General features: G+C 43.0%; 1 long non-coding RNA gene across 1 annotated transcript; it reads left to right on the top strand.

Annotated features, from left to right (window-relative positions):
* Positions 1-1385: 1385 nt before the first annotated feature.
* On the top strand, positions 1386-8976 carry LOC143269843 (uncharacterized). The gene is made up of 4 exons (XR_013046612.1): positions 1386-2191; positions 2281-2350; positions 3987-4082; positions 8690-8976. It is a non-coding gene; the product is annotated as an uncharacterized LOC143269843 (long non-coding RNA).
* Positions 8977-16183: the final 7207 nt, after the last annotated feature.

Raw genomic sequence — 16183 nt, 5'->3', positions numbered from 1 at the left:
CGCGCTGAAGCATGAAAAGTAGCTTACCTCCCGAAGAAACAGAACTCCCAGAGTCGCAGGGAAGAAAAAGAATCTATCCTAAAAGAACTTCAGGATCTGGTCAGTACATTGGGGCTGGCTGAGACAGCTTCCACGGGATTAGATTTGAAGAGTCTGGGATCAAGGACGATGTAACATTGGCTCAAGGAACACTGGATGAGGAGGCAGTCTCCTGATGTGTAGAATTTAATGTCTTGGCATGGACCCTAGAACACACTGCTAGGGTGACTTTTAGACACATAGTACACATGACGTCACACTCTGCAATAAATGAATGTCAGAACTTCTGTATGCATTGCACGCATTGAAAAAACGGGATCGCGCGCTCACACCAAGTTACACACACGGGCTAGGGATGCAGCTCAGTGACACTGAGCTCATCTAATGTCCACAAAATCCTGGGCTCCATCCTCAGCACCACACTGAAAAGGGGTGGGGCATGCTTATGAGCCCGTTTTCTTCCATGGTGAGGCTCAGAGAACACTTTATTGACCAAAGTGGTAAAGAAGACTCTATCTGGAAAGATACTTCCTCTGGATTGGAATCAGGAAATAATTCTGTCTCTGTTTACCAGTCTTCGTTTCTTTCGCTGTCGCTGTGAGAAAATACCCTGGCAAAAAGCAACTTAAGGGAGAAAGGGCTAATTTCATCTCAGTTCAAGGTCATAGCCCATCGTGCAGGAAAGCTGAGGCAGCGGGAACTTGAAGCATCTGGTCACACCGCACCTGCAGTCAGAGAGCAGAGAACACAGGGCGCTGTTCAGTCCCTTCTCTCCATTTATCCAGGTCAGGGTCCCAGCCAAAGGATGGTGCCACCCACGGTGGGCAGGACTTGCAACCTCAATTAACACAATCAGAATAATCTTCCACAGATAAGCCCAGAGACCCATCTTGTAGGCGATGCTAGATTCTTGCCAGTTGACTGTTAATACTAACCATCACATTATGTTTCCAGTTTACAGATCCCCAGAAAGTACCACTACCCAATGGCTTAAGAATGCTTGATCCACGGAAGAGATACTTAAAAGATCTCATTGTAACAAAAGACACTTTAAACCGGCGGTGGCGGGGGACGCCTTTAATCCCAGCACTCAGGAGGCAGAGCCAGGCGGATTTCTGTGAGTTCGAGGCCAGCCTGGGCTACAGAGTGAGTTCCAAGAAAGGCGCAAAGCTACACAGAGAAACCCTGTCTTGAAAAACCAAAAAAAAAAAAAAAAAAAAAAAAGACACTTTAAAGAGAAGAAGATGTGTCAGTGAGCGCATGGCCATGGGGTCATGTGATCCTATCCCATTCAGCACCATATAAAAATGGCAATATTATAGCTTCTCCAGGAGCTCCTGAGACAGCAACCACATGGTATGCTGTCCCTAATGGGTAGAATGCAGAGTTCTGGGAGCAAAGGTTGAAGCAGCAGTGGCCTTGATTACCTGCCCTCTCAGGAACCCATGTGAAAAAATTTCACTTTCCATCCCTACGGCTCTGCAATTGCATGTTCACAAATCTTGGCTCCAAAAACTAAGATGCTCTGCCTGGTACACAGCAAGCATCCCCCTTCCATTTCAAGTTTCATTTGTTGCCCGGTCACCTTAGGTTTCCTGTGCCAAGAAGTCAGCAGCAGGCTTGGAAAGAAGTTGCTGGCCTGAAGGAGTAATTGACCCTAATCACCTGGTGGAACTAGGACTATTGCTACAGAGGGAGAAATATATTCAACCTCAGGCAATTTTCATGACATCCCTTGCAGCAGGCAGAGATCAGAAAGGAAAGAGTGGCCAAGAGCTGTACTCTCTAGGGCCTAGCAATCTGGGTCGTTTCATTTAGGACCATCGCCAGGCCTAACAGACATAGAAGCTAAAGCGGGGTAGGGTGGTATATACGTGGGAGGCTTCGGGGGCCTCGCCATCTTGGTGTGCATGCATTTATTTTTTTTTTTATTTTTTGAAATTTAACTATGTCATAAAGCACCATTTTCATATTTGATCATGTAGTTATCTGATTACATTTTAAAATCACATAATATTTTTAGTTGATATGGCATTTTTTGTTGTTGTAGGGACTGTCTTAGAAGGAATGACTATTTATTGAAGGAAACCATCTTCTCCAGTAAATCAACTCCTTGTATAAACCCTGTGCACCCGGATGAGCAAACAGAACGGTATGGACATCTTTAGGGACATCTTTGGGCTTCTGGCATTTGTTATCAAGCTGTTTTGAAAACCAAATCCTAACAATTTATATCAATAGATCAAGGTGCCCTCGACATGATCTTCTCTCAGGACTAGAAGTTATCGCTGTAGAAAATTCTGGTGGTTATGTAAGTGTAGACTATCGCCTTATGATTGTATTTTGTTTCATATTTCTTTCTGAAATTTTTGTTTGATTTTTTTGTTGATTCCTGAGAGTTTCATACAGTTATGCAATGAAATACGATCATATTTAGCCCCCATTTCCCACCTCCAACTCCCTCCATACCCCTCTCAACAAATCTCCCTCTCAACTTAATGTCTCAAAATTTGCATAAAACCACGAAATCCGGTTGGTGCTCCCCATTTGTGCATGGCCCATTCGCAGGATCATGGGAGTCCTACCAGTGGCCATACTCTATGAAAAAAGCATGATTCTCCTTCCCCCAGCAATGATCAACTGCCACTAGTTCTTCAGTAAAGGATTGTAAGACCTGCATGGCTTTGGGATTGACCTGACTGGGGAAACAAAGAATGAAGAAATGACAGACATAACGTACAGAAAAGGGATTGAGTGGGCTGTGGGCTGTGATGGAGAAGCACTAGAAGCCAGAAACTCAGCACATTTATTATACACAGTTGCATGAGGAGGCGGATGGAGGCGGGTTTATTATACACAGCTGATGGAGGGTGTGGGGTAGCTAGCCTCCGTGCAGAGGGTCTCTGTTAGCAGAGCAGTATCAGGATGCAGTCATCTAGGAGGAAACGGTGGTTGATTCTTTCTGCACGGACTGTCAGCCTCAGTACTTGGACTAGGGGAAGGCCTTTCCAGTCCTGTGAGCTTGAAACATGAGCATCCTTGACATTGCCAAGCCTGGGCCAACAACCCATTCACTCACGACGTTATCCACTACCCACAAGGGATAGGGCCTGGAGATCATGTGCCACATCTGTGACAGAATTTTATCTAGCTTGATCTCTGCAGGCCATGTGCAGGTAACCACAGCTGTTGTGAGTTTACAAGTGTGATAGCTGTGCCATGCACAGAAGACAGCATTTCACAATGTTCTTCTCTGTTCTCAGGCGTGTACACTCTCTGCCTCTGCTTCTGTTATATGCCCCAAACCTTGGTCGTGTTGACGGACAGCACTTGAGAAGAGATGTCCTGTTTAGAACTGAGCACTCAGTCTCTTATTCTCAGCATTTTTGACCAATTATGACTTTCTCCCTTGACTGCTTCCCCTGCAAAAACAACTAAATAAAAATAAAAAAAAAATAGGGCCTGGAGTGATGGCTCAGTGGTTCAGAGCACCAACTGCTCTACCAGAGGACCCGGGTTCAATTCCCAGCACCCACATGGCAGCTAACAACTGTCTGTAACTCTAAGATCTGACACCCTCACACAGATATACATGCATACATCATTGCACATAAAATAAAAATAAATAAATTGTTTTAAAAAATAAAATTATGCCGGGAGGTGGTGGCGCACGCCTTTAATCCAGCACTCGAGAGGCAGAGGCAGGTGGATCTTTGTGAGTTCGAGGCCAGCCTGGGCTACAGGGCGAGATCCAGGAAAGGCGCAAAGCTACACAGAGAAACCCTGTCTCGAAAAACCAAAAAATAAAATTAAATTAAATTTAAAAAAAAAAAAAAGCTTCTGTGACCAAGGATTAGTGCAGCCCAGGTCTATGAGTATAAACATAAATATTCAGCAGCCAATTAGATGACGATTTTGCAAAGTAATAATAGCGTGTTCTACCCTAGGGCCTATGTCTTCTCCAGCCATGTGCCTTTAACCAAGATTACAGACCCACCTGAGATTCGTTCCTGAGGATCAGCTTCAAATCCGATCAGAATGCGGTTAGTTACCCCATAACCACCATGCCATTATTGCACTGCTGGGTATATCTGGCCTGGCAGGTTTGTATTGCAGCATGCAGAATACAGCACCGGGTAAGACCACTGACAATTCAACCAAATCGTGGTTGCATTGTTTTTTTAATTTCTCTTTCAGGGTTTGAGAATTTCGTACATGTATATAACGTGTTTTGATAAAAGCTAGCCCCCATTTCCTCTCCTCTGATTCCCCCCATCTCTCCTATACCATGTTTCCCTTCAAATTTCATGTACTCTTGAAAAAAAAAAAGGTTCACTGAGTGTGTTTCGTGGTTCCTGTGTGTGCATGGATGTGAGATCATCTACTGGAGCAGGGGGAGCCTCCCTGGCTGGATCCCTGAAAAAAGAAGACTCTCTCTGACACTGTCAATTTGAGTCATCTGAGGGAATCTCACTGGGGGAATTGCCTCAGCCAGCTTGGCCTGTATCCATGTCTTTGGGGATAATTTCTTTATCGCTAATCAATATAGAAGAGCCCAGCCCACTCTGGACACCCCATTCTTAGGCAGAGATCCTATGCTATAAAGGAAAAGCAGCTATTTAGCATGGTGGTGCACGCCTTTAATCTCAGCATGTGGGAGGCAGAGGCAGGTGGATCTCTGTGAGTTTGAGGCCAGCCTGGTCTGCAGAGTGAGATTAGAACCAAAGCTACACAGAGACACCTTGTCAAAAGAAAGAAAGAGAGGGGGAGGGAGAGAGAGAGAGAGAGAGAGAGAGAGAGAGAGAGAGAGAGAGAGAGAGAGAAAGAAAGAAAGAAAGAAAGAAAGAAAGAAAGAAAGAAAGAAAGAAAGAAAGAAAGAAAGGTGTAGGGAGGGAGGGAGAGATGGAGGGAATAAGAAGGAAGGAAGAGGGAGGGAGGGAAGGAGAGAGAGGGAGAGAGAGAGAGAGAGAGAGAGAGAGAGAGAGAGAGAGAGAGAGAAAGAAAGAAAGAAAGAAAGAAAGAAAGAAAGAAAGAAAGAAAGAAAGAAAGAAAGAGGAAAGAAAGAAGGAAGGAAGGAGAGAGAGAGAGAGAGAGAGAGAGAGAGAGAGAGAGAGAGAAAGAAAGAAAGAAAGAAAGAAAGAAAGAAAGAAAGAAAGAAAGAAAGAAAGAAAGAAAGAAAGAGGAAAGAAAGAAGGAAGGAAGGAGAGAGAGAGAGAGAGAGAGAGAGAGAGAGAGAGAGAGAGAGAGAGAGAGAGAGAGAGAGAGAGAGCTGAGGAGAGGGCATAGAGGGAGCCAATAAGCAGCTTTGCTCTGTGGTTTCTGCTTCTGTCCCTGGTGAATCCCTGCTCTGACTTCCCTTAAGAATTCATTTTGCCCTGGAAGTATAAATCAAATGAACCCTTTCGTCTCCAAGTTGCTTTTGGCTGTGCTGTTTTTCAAAGTGACAGAAAGATAACTAGAACATTCTCCCTTCCCCAGAAGCCACCAATTGCCATTAGCTTTTGAGCTGGGGGTGGGACTTCATGACCCCTTTCTCATCCCTGCTGGGATTTTGGCTGACCTGATCTTATGCAGGACTCATCCACTACTTCTGGCTCTTATAATCTTTCTACCTCCTCTTCTGAGATGATCCTTGAGCCTTTCCAGGAGGGAGTATTATATATATGTTCCACTCAGAGTTGAGTACCTCACAGTAGCTTATTTACACCGACCAGTTGTGGGTCTTTGTATTAATCTATATGTACTGTAAAAAGAAACTTTTATGATGAGGGTGGAGAGATGTACTAATCAAGGGTATAAGTGTAAGAACTGAATGGGGAGTTTAATACTACATCCATTTAGCAGTATAATAGTATTAAGTCCTCCCCTAGGGTCCAGGGCCTAGGTAACCATGAGTTTCTGGCTTAGTAAATGGTATCAATCATGAGTTTTATCTTGTGGAGTGGTCTTTAAATACAATAAGAAGTGATTAGTCACTCTATAATATTTGTGCCACTATTACACCAGCGAGCATATCTTGCCAGGCCAGTTATTACTATAGTTCACAGGTTCACAGCTGGGTAAGACTATTGACAAATTTTCACCCCTATATGTACTGTAAAAAGAAACTTTTATGATGAGGGTGGAGAGATGTACTAATCAAGGGTATAAGTGTAAGAACTGAATGGGGAGTTTAATACTACATCCATTTAGCAGTATAATAGTATTAAGTCACTCAGCTACCTCTCCAGGACCATGTCTACCTGAATTCTGCCATGCTCCCCGCCACAATGGACTAAACCTTTGAACTATAGGCCAGTCCCAATTAAATGTTTTCCTTTATAAGAGTTGCCATGGTCACGATGTCTCTTTACAGCACTAGAACCCAAACTAAGACAGAATCCATCGGCTGGGACAGACATTGGGGGCTTCAAAGCTTTGAGACATCTCTAGTTCATTCTCTCTGCTTTGTAACTGGAGTTTAAGATTCGAGAGCTTAGCTCGCGGCTCCAGCCACTATGCCTGCCTGTTGCCGGGTCTGTCCACTTTGATGGTGATGGACTTTTATCCTTCTAGAACCACAAGCCCAAATAAACCCTTCCTTCTGTAAGTTGCCTCAGTCACGGCATTTTATCACAATACAAAAGCAACCGATACAATAGGTCAGGATTTATTTGATGCCTTTTTTCCAAAAAAAAAAAAAGTTGGAAGTGGCAATCCAATGGCAGATCCTGGCCAGAGCGATTCAAGTGTCCCTTATGACCTACAAAATGCTGTGTCACTCAGTACCTGAAATTCAACACCTTACCTCCTCCCTCCACCTGGGAGGAAATCTTCAGCTTTCTAGGTTGTCCAGGGCATGGTACTGGGTGACAGAATGGGTATGGGAAGCATCTATTTGGTTGGAAGTACTGATGACTGGTCTGAGGTGAGGAGACATTCTGAATCAAAAACATATTCTATCCCACAGTTTCCAAAACGAATGAAGTTAACATCAATATCTGTCTTAGCCACTGTTCTATTTCTGTGAAGAAACACCATGGCCAAGGCACTCTTAGAAAGCATTAAATTGGGAGCATGCTTACAGGTGCAGAGGTTTCCCCCATTATTATCACGGCAGGGAGCATGGGGGCTCACAGGCTCTGGAACAGTGGCTGAGAGCTGATCCATAGGCAGAGAGATGGGGGGGAGACAGAGACAGAGAGACAGAGAGAAGAGAGAGACAGACACAGAGAGACAGAGAGACAGAGAGAGACTGAGCCTGGCATGGGCTTTTGAAACCTTAAAGGCCATGCTCCTCGATACACACTTCCTCCAACAAGGCCACATCTAACCCTTTTAATCCTATCAGAGTTCCACTCCCTGGTAGTGACTAGTCATTCAAATATATGAATGGAGCCATTCTTATTCAAACTACCACAATATCTGGTGAGATTAGCAGACATTTTGTAGATAATAGTTGTTTTAACCTGCATCGTATTAGATTGTTGAGTTTTCTTTAATTTACCAACAAACAATATGAAGAAAGTAAGCTAAGTTCCGGGAATATAAAGGTGAAAGGTGACACTCAGTGCCTTTTCCACAGGGATGGTCATAATCTAATGATGAAGAGAGCCACTAACCAGATAACAACTAAAACATAATTAGAAGACCTGACCATAACCAATAATGGCTTGTAAATCATGTGTTTTAGAACTTTAGTGTTTGAAAATACCTTGTATTCAATTGAAGCAAAACTAAAAATCCATTAGCAGCTTAAAAATGAGAAAAGATGGGCTCAGCAGTCAAGGGCATCTGCTTTTGCAAGGGACCAGGGTTTAGTTTCCAGGACCCACACTGTAGCTTAAAAACCATCCCTAATTCTAATTCCAAGGGATCCAACACCCTCTTCTGGCTTCTTCTGGCACCAGGGATGCATGTATATACATACAGGCTAAACACTCATACAGAAAATAAAATAATAAATCTTTACCAAAATAGTTAGAGAAGAGGCAGCAAGGCATGGTAACTCATGTCTCTAATCCTAGCATTCTGGAAGCTGAGGCAGGAGGATTGTGAGTTTCAAGTCAGCCTAGAATACAGGCCAGGCTATATAGCAAGTCTTTTATTCAAATGGTGCACGTTTGTGATCTCAGCACCCAGGAGGCTGAAGAGGAGGATTATATCAAGTATTATTTAAAATGAATACATAATTCATATATATATATATATATACATATACATCTATATATACATATATATCTATATTATATATATAGTGAATCACAAATGCAAAACAAATGTCCCACTTAGGAAAATAGTAAAAATATAATATACCTAGGTAGGAAGTTAACACAAGATACATAATACTTTGCTAAAGAAAAGTTGAGAACACTAATAAGCAACAAAAAAAGATAATTTGCACAAAATTAATTTGGACAAATGGAAAGGCAAAGATATTCTTTGAGAGCATGATGATTCTGAGTAAATTAACCTATGTATTTAATTCAATCATTTCTTCCAAATATTACCAGAAAGTGAACCTAGAGCTTATGCAAAAAACTAAGTAAGAATGACCAGGAAAACGTTAAAGTAAACAACAAAGGCTTAGCTGTAGAATGTATTAAAATAGATTATAAGACTGTAGGGGGCTAGGGATGTAGCTCAGCTGGTAAATTGCTTGTTTTTTTAGCATGCATGAAGCCCTGTGTGCGAACCTTAGTTTCTTATAAACTGGCTGGCCATAGTGCTGTACACCTGTAATCCGAGCACTCAGGAGGTGGAGGCAGGAGGACCAAAGTTCTAAATCATCTGTACATGGTGAGTTTGAGGCCAACATGGGATACATGAGACCCTGTCTCATACAAAGGAGGTATGGGGAAAATGAGATATTGGTATGCCAAGGGGTGCTTTTATACCACCATCTCACAATGAAAAGGAAAATTAAAGGTTTTTTAATTGTCACTATTATTTATTTATTTATTTATTTATTTATTTATTTATTTATTTATTTATTTATTTATTTTGTGATACTGGAAATTGAATTTGTGGCCTTACATATCATAGACAAGAACTTTATCTCTGAGCATACCCCCATCCCTAAAGCTACAATTTTTAGCTCAATGCTATATATTAATGGCAGAGTAATGAATTAGTCATTCGATAAAGCATTCTAAGCTTGGACCCAAGTACATATGGATTTTTGCAAATAATAGCAGTAACAGAGGGATGCAGTCATCTAAATACAGTTAGGAGAGTGGTAAGCTGCCTACATCCTACCCAAGGCAAAGGCTCTGACCGTCTGCCACCAGCAATGTTGTTGGCCATGAACTCCTGCTTAGCCCCATCTGAGGAATGGCTGTCAGCCAAAGAGAGATGAGTCACCCCAAATTAACACTTAAGGCAGTTCACATCCAGTGACTAGCTGATGCCAGGGTACACCTGCCCGTGCCCTCTCCTACATTGAAGAAAAACTCTAAAGAGCTATTCTTGGTCCAGAGTTCACAGAACTGGGCAAAGCTTTGCTGCCAGTTCATCTCAGTCCACCTTTGCCAAGGTGTGGATTCTTCCTATGGTCACATCTCCATCTCAGAACCAGTCAGGAAACCTGACCTTGAAAGTACCTTCCTTCTTTTGTTGGGTCCCCTGTATTCTACTAGAACACATTTAAATTTGAAATGCTCTTTTAAAAAATTGAAACTCGCCAGGCAGGTGGTGGTGGTGCACATCTTAAATCCCAGCACTTGGGAGGTAGAGGCAGGAGGATTTCTGAGTTTGAGGCCAGCCTGGTTCAGGATGGCTAGGAGTACACAGAGAAAACCTGTCTCAAAAAAAAAAAGAAAAAGAAAGAAAGAGAGGAGAGAGAGAGAGAGAGAGAGAGAGAGAGAGAGAGAGAGAGAGAGAGAGAGAAGAGAAGAGAAGAGAAGAGAAGAGAAGAGAAGAGAAGAGAAGAGAAGAGAAGAGAAGAGAAGAGAAGAGAAGAGAAGAGAAGAGAAGAGAAGAGAAGAGAAGAAACAAATTGAAACACTTCAAATCCTACATCCACAAAGCTCTAATCCCCACTCTTCCCCTCCCTTCAGGTCTGACAACCACCATTTGACTTTCTGCCTATGGTTTTAATGATCTGGTGTGAGAGCCAAAGTTACCTTTTAAGTTTTAATGACTGCCTAAGAGATCCTTGAAACAAAAATTCCTCAGATCTGCAAGCCCCTTGCCCAAGGACAGATAGTTCCTGAAATGCTGGAGGCTGTTGTTTATGGGAGATAACAAGTCACATGTTTTTCATTCCCCTAAACAAGTTTGTTTGACCCATCTGTACCGGATGTGCTTGACCACATGTGAGTGGGAGGTTCACAGGCTGGAGGTGTGTCAGGATATGTGATTGCCCCTGATTGGACCTGATGGGAAATGCAATGAATTATGGGTTTTCCTTCTTAAGTCACTGTACACTGTGATTCTGGGCCTTTTCCCGGGAACCTGGGTATGGACCTGGCCAGAGCCCATTTACCTGGCCAGTATTTAATTAAAATTTGCTTCAAATTTGGCTTTAAACTGTGGTGGTGGTTTTATTCTCGGGCAATGAGATTAACACTAGGTGCCTCCTGGAAGAGTGACCACGAAGTATTTCTCTTATTGTGACTGGCACAAAATTCAAAATTTGAAATTTTATTATAGTGGACCAGAACTTCAAATGTAAACACTTAAACATTAAAACTACATTCAACTTTACTCATAATAAGAGAAAGGAAATTCAAGGCATACTGAAATGATATTTTTCATCTATTGGCTTAATTTTTTTTAAGTTTGGTTTTCAAAGAGCAGTGAGTGTTTGAGAAAGCGTCTGTATATTTCTACATCATAGAAGAAAAATATTGACCTTATCTATTTAAATTATAGACGCTGTAATTTTGTAATACAAAAAAGCATATGCCTTTGATCCCCAAAAATTCTATTCCCAGGAATTTATTTAGTAGATGCACTGTACTTTCAACACATTATAAGACTATTTATTGTAATCATAGTTCTTATAATGATAAAAATTTTGTAACAACCTGATAGTCTCTCAACAGAGAAATCTTCAAACCTTTTTAAAATGGAAAACTACTCTGTAGTGAGGAAATGCAGGTCAGAGGGTTTGTGGGGAGTTCTACCTTCTTTGGGTGGTGCTGAGTCTCTAGAAGTTTCAGGTAGTAGGTGAGTCAATTGGTGAAGTTAGAGATCTGAAAACTGGCTGGCGAGAGGCCATAGCTGGTGTTTGCCTTAAGACCTGAGTTTGAAGCCACGTGGTGAGGGGAGGGAACCGATTCTGGCAAGTTGTCCTCTGACTTCTGTATTTGTTTTATGGCACACATACTCCCCGCCCCTCAAATAATAAATAAATAAACAAACAAACAAATAAATAAATGCGATTATTTTAAAAGACATATAAATAGCCAAGAGTATGAATGAATGTTCAACATCAGTAATCATCAATGAGAAAACTGTAAGTTAAAATGACAATGAGTTAGCACCTGTCGATGAATCTCAAAACCATGGTGCTCAGTGACAGATGTCAGACACGTGACACCTCAGAGTCAATGAATCCCTTCACATGAGTTGCCTCGCTGGCCAAGCTACTGAGACGGGCACCAGGCTAGTGTCCCCTGTGCTGAAGGACGGGCGGATGGGGAGAGAACAGTGAGTGAGAGCTCTTGTAGAAGGGAGGTAGATATTTCTCAAAGCGGTTTCCAGCTGATGGCTGCACCATCTGACCCATTTACTAACTACTGAGCTGAACATTAATAGGTAATTATATGACATGCAAAAGGCCTCAAGAAACCTGTCTTCAAGCTAAGCATTGTGACACGTACCTAAAATCCCAGCACACCCGAGGTGGGGATAAGAGTATCCGAGTTCAAGGTCATCTTTGGCTAGACAGAGTTTGAGGCCAGCCTGGGATACCTATGACTGTCTCAATACCTAAATCAAAGAAACAGAAAAGTGATTTTATAAGTTATAGTGGGAGATGACGTCTACTCTTGTGGTTTAGAACCCTGGCTCAGTTTAGAAGAGGCTCAGTTGGTGGCCTCTTCCTCGTGTTCCCACTTGATGTCTATGCTTCTCAGCTAGAATCAGCTGGAGCAAAGACTGGTTAATCCAGAGAAAAGATCAGAGAAAAGGACAGGCCTTGTTAGGAACCTAGAACGATACAGACTCCTCCACTCCAGAAAGTAAAAGGGGAAATGATAGGGTTAGCACAGGGTGGCCTGAAGCATCTATGTAGTGGCAACTTACAGAGACCTAGCTCAATACTATCCCAGAAGGAGAAGTATAAACCCAGGCTGCATTCTAAGGGCACACCATAGAGCGTCTTAGGCCAGATGAACAACGAAGCAGGATCATGATTATTTCTTGGAGTTGGTAAAATTTGGAATCTGGATTGGTGCTTTTCCTAGTGGCCAGTAAGGGAGGTGGAGGGTGAGGCTGGGGCTAGTCATGAAGTGGCAGATAATGCCACCCTAGATAGTACATTCTCTACCAGATCTGTAAAGAGAGGGCAGGGCAGGAGATAGCTCTGAGATAGTGCCTAGTTCAATAATTTCATCATTCTTTGGCTGACTTTCAGCGGTGAGTCATGCTAAGAGTCTAAGACTTTATTCGGCCTTGGAACTGACAAGGATATAAATGGATGTGTGTGTGTGTGTGTGTGTGTGTAGAGAGAGAGAGAGAGAGAAAGAGAGAGAGAGAGAGAGAGAGAGAGAGAGAGAGAGAGAGAGAGAGAGAGAGAGAGAGAGAGAGATTCAAAGGAAAAGTAGGGAAAATGTTAAGGAAAATAAGGCAGTGGATAAATGCTAGGTGACTCTGGACTACAGTCCCAGGCTCCCTTACTACACACACACTCCTCCTTGTAGAAGTTGCTCAGCCTTTTAGAGCTTCATTTTCTTCATTGCTGAAAGGATAGTATGCAGGTTAGTTCTCTCCTTCCTTTCCCCCTTCCTCCTTCTCTCCCTCCCCTCCTTCCTTCCTTCCTTTCTTCCTTCCTCCCTCCTTCCTTCTCTCCCTCCCTCCACCTCTCTCTTTCTTTCTCTCTCTTTCTTTCTTTCTTCCTTCCTTCCTTCCTTCCTTCCTTCCTTCCTTCCTTCCTTTCTTTCTTTCTTTCTTTCTTTCTTTCTTTCTTTCTTTCTTTCTTTCTTTCTTTCTTTCTCTCAACTCGACATTGTGGAGGCCCACAAAGTTTTTTAGTGAGATCTGAGCTTGCTTTACTAAGCAGGGCTGCATTAGAGGATTGCTTCATCATGTGCATGGTTACTAGGTGATTGGAAGGGTCTACACTTGGCTGAGCTAGGGGAAGGTGTTTTTTGCTCCACCCCTTGGCATTCCTATAAATAGCCCTTTAGAAGAGATAGAAGGGGCCAGTGGATAATGATCCAGGCCCTCCCGAGGCTATCCTGTGTTACTCTTTCTCTCCCCCTCTATCCTTCTATCTAAATATTTCTCACTTCAATCTTCTCAAGAGAACCCTGGGGGGAAATGTGGGAGCTGGTCTCCTACATGACACAAGCCAGGATCATGGGGAGGAGGGAGACTTGATTTAGACATTGCCTCCATCAGGTCGGTTTGTTAGGCAAGTCTGTGGGGGCATTTTCTTGATTAGTGACTGATGTGGGAAGGTCCAGCCCACTGTGGGTGGTGCCACCCCGGGATAGCTGATCTTGGGCTGTGTAAGGAAGTAGCTGAGCTAGCCAGAGAGGAGCTAGTCAGTAAATGACATCCCTCCATGACCTCTGCTTCAGTTCCTGCCTCTAGGTTTCTCCTTAGAGTTTCTACTTTAGAGTTACAGAATTCGTTCTCTGACTTTCTATCATGGTGGACTGTGATCTGGATGTATAAGCCAAATAAATCTTCCTCAAATTGCTTTTGGTCATGGTGTTTTATCACAGCAAGATAGAGGTCCCCTGAAGTGGAGTTGAAGACAGTTTTAAGTTACCAGGTGGGTGCTGGGAAGCAAACTTGGGTTCTCTGCAAGAGCAGTAAGTTCTCTTGACCGTCCATGGTGTTTTATCACAGAGATATAGAGTGACGTCTACTCAGAATTCTGTGCAAACAGAAGACTATAAAGCATCTAAGTAGTTACAGCTCCCAGGCACCCCAGGCATGCTTCATAATTGTTAGGCATCGTTGCTGTGGGATGGTCTGTATGTCAAATTGCTCTGATTGGTCAATAAATAAAACACTGATTGGCCAGTGGCCAGGCAGGAAGTAGGTGGGACAAGGAAAGAGGAGAATTCTGGGAAGCAGAAGGCTGAGGCAGGGAGACACTGCCAGCTGCCGCCATGACAAGCCACATGTGAAGACACCGGTAAGCCACAAGCCACGTGGCAAGGTATAGATTTATGGGAATGGATTAATTTAAGCTATAGGAACAGTTAGCAAGAAGCCTGCCAGGGCCACACAGTTTGTAAGCAATATAAGTCTCTGTGTTTACTTGGTTGGGTCTGAGCGGCTGTGGGACTGGCGGGTGACAGAGATTTGTCCTGACTGTGGGCAAGGCAGAAAAACTCTAGCTACACATCTTATTACTCATATTGCCTCATGTTACATTAAAAGTGGTGCAGTTGGGCAACGGGGAAACATTAGTGGGGAATTTCCTCTTTTATAATGTAGTAGCAAATAAGGATCAGCCCAGACTTCCAGGTAATGTCACCATTCCTCACCAATGCTTTCATCAACTGGTCCCAAAGGGCATGACTTTAACTGAAAAACAGTCAAAATGATAGGGGAGAGGAAAGAAGGGTAGGGGCATATTTAATATTCTATACTGTAAAGACACATTTGTACTCCATATCGAAGTAGGGCAAGCCCATGTTATGGTAATTCAGCACTAACAAACGGTTAGTGATTAGTTTTGCTGAGTTATCCTCCTCTCTCACAGATGCCCTCAGGAGAATACGGTTGACAAGCAGGCACTAACTAGTCTCAGCATTTCAGAAGTGCTTAAGTGGCTAGAGAGACAGCTGGACGGTCAAGAGAACTTACTGCTCTTGCAGAGAACCCAGCTTTGGTTCCCAGCACCCACCTGGTAACTCACAACTGTCTTCAACTCCACTTCCGGGGAGTTTGCACCTGTTTGCACCTGCCAGCACCTCCACACATGAAGTGCACATCTATTCATACAGGCAAACACTCATTCACATAACACAACAATTTTAAACAACTTTAAAAAAAAAAAAGTAACCAAGTCTAGACATCCACAGAAGGTAAAAGAGTTCAAAGAATGAAAAAAAAAAAAAGACATCACAAGTTACAGAAATATGACTGACCATCTCGCCAGAGGGGCAAGATGACTGACTGCCTTTAATCCCCCCCCCAACCCCGCCCTCACCCCCATAAAGCATGCTGGCTGGGGATGAGATGTAAGGCAGCTTTTTCAAAACACACTAATCTGCTGCTTTCTCACCTCTCTGTAAAGCACAACTTAAGGATTCAGTTATTCCTCTGCCTTTGGCCTGTGTGTCGAAAGCGCCAGGAGTCCACTTACACACAAAGACTCACTGTTTCCCACCCTGGCTCTCACACTCCGAAGCCAGGCAGAGTGAAAGCATCCTGGTGCCCACAACAATCATCTGCAGCGAGGACAGAGGTGATCTTTCCTGTGTGTAAGGATGAATGAGTGTCGCCTCTTTGTGTTGCTGGGTTCTCAGTCAGAAGGCCAGGACTGGCTGCCTGCCTTGAGCCTTAAACACTGCCAATAACCCATTTTAATCCCTTAATATTCCTCAGAGCAGCTTCAGGGGTGGTGACAGTGTTGTGGGGAGGCCAATTTCTTGAAGCTTGAATATGCACAAATAAATTAGGTACCTATTCATCACTGGGCATGTTAATCTGTGTTTGTTATACAAAGCATAGTATATATGCATTATTTAAAATGTCCTGTGATTTCGACTTTGCTAAGATTTATGAGATGGGAGATGTGTTTGCACTTGAATTAAATTTGAAAGGGTGGTCATCATTTATCATGTAAACTTTGTTTAATCCTCAACGCCACTGTTTCCTGTTTTTATGGGCAAGTATGCTCTATCCCTCAAGGGCATACCAGGGGCACTAAATTGTGCCTTTGTCAGCCAGAACATTTTGTTCTCCGAGGTAGTTCTCCTTGCAAGGACAGAGCTAGAAATGCCACAGAAATGTCAGTTCTACAACTCGGAAA

This window comes from Peromyscus maniculatus, chromosome 21, assembly GCF_049852395.1.
Source record: "Peromyscus maniculatus bairdii isolate BWxNUB_F1_BW_parent chromosome 21, HU_Pman_BW_mat_3.1, whole genome shotgun sequence".
Taxonomy (NCBI): Eukaryota; Metazoa; Chordata; class Mammalia; order Rodentia; family Cricetidae; genus Peromyscus; species Peromyscus maniculatus.
The sequence above is the reverse complement of the archived record's forward strand: the minus strand, read 5'-3'. Positions and strand labels throughout refer to the sequence as shown.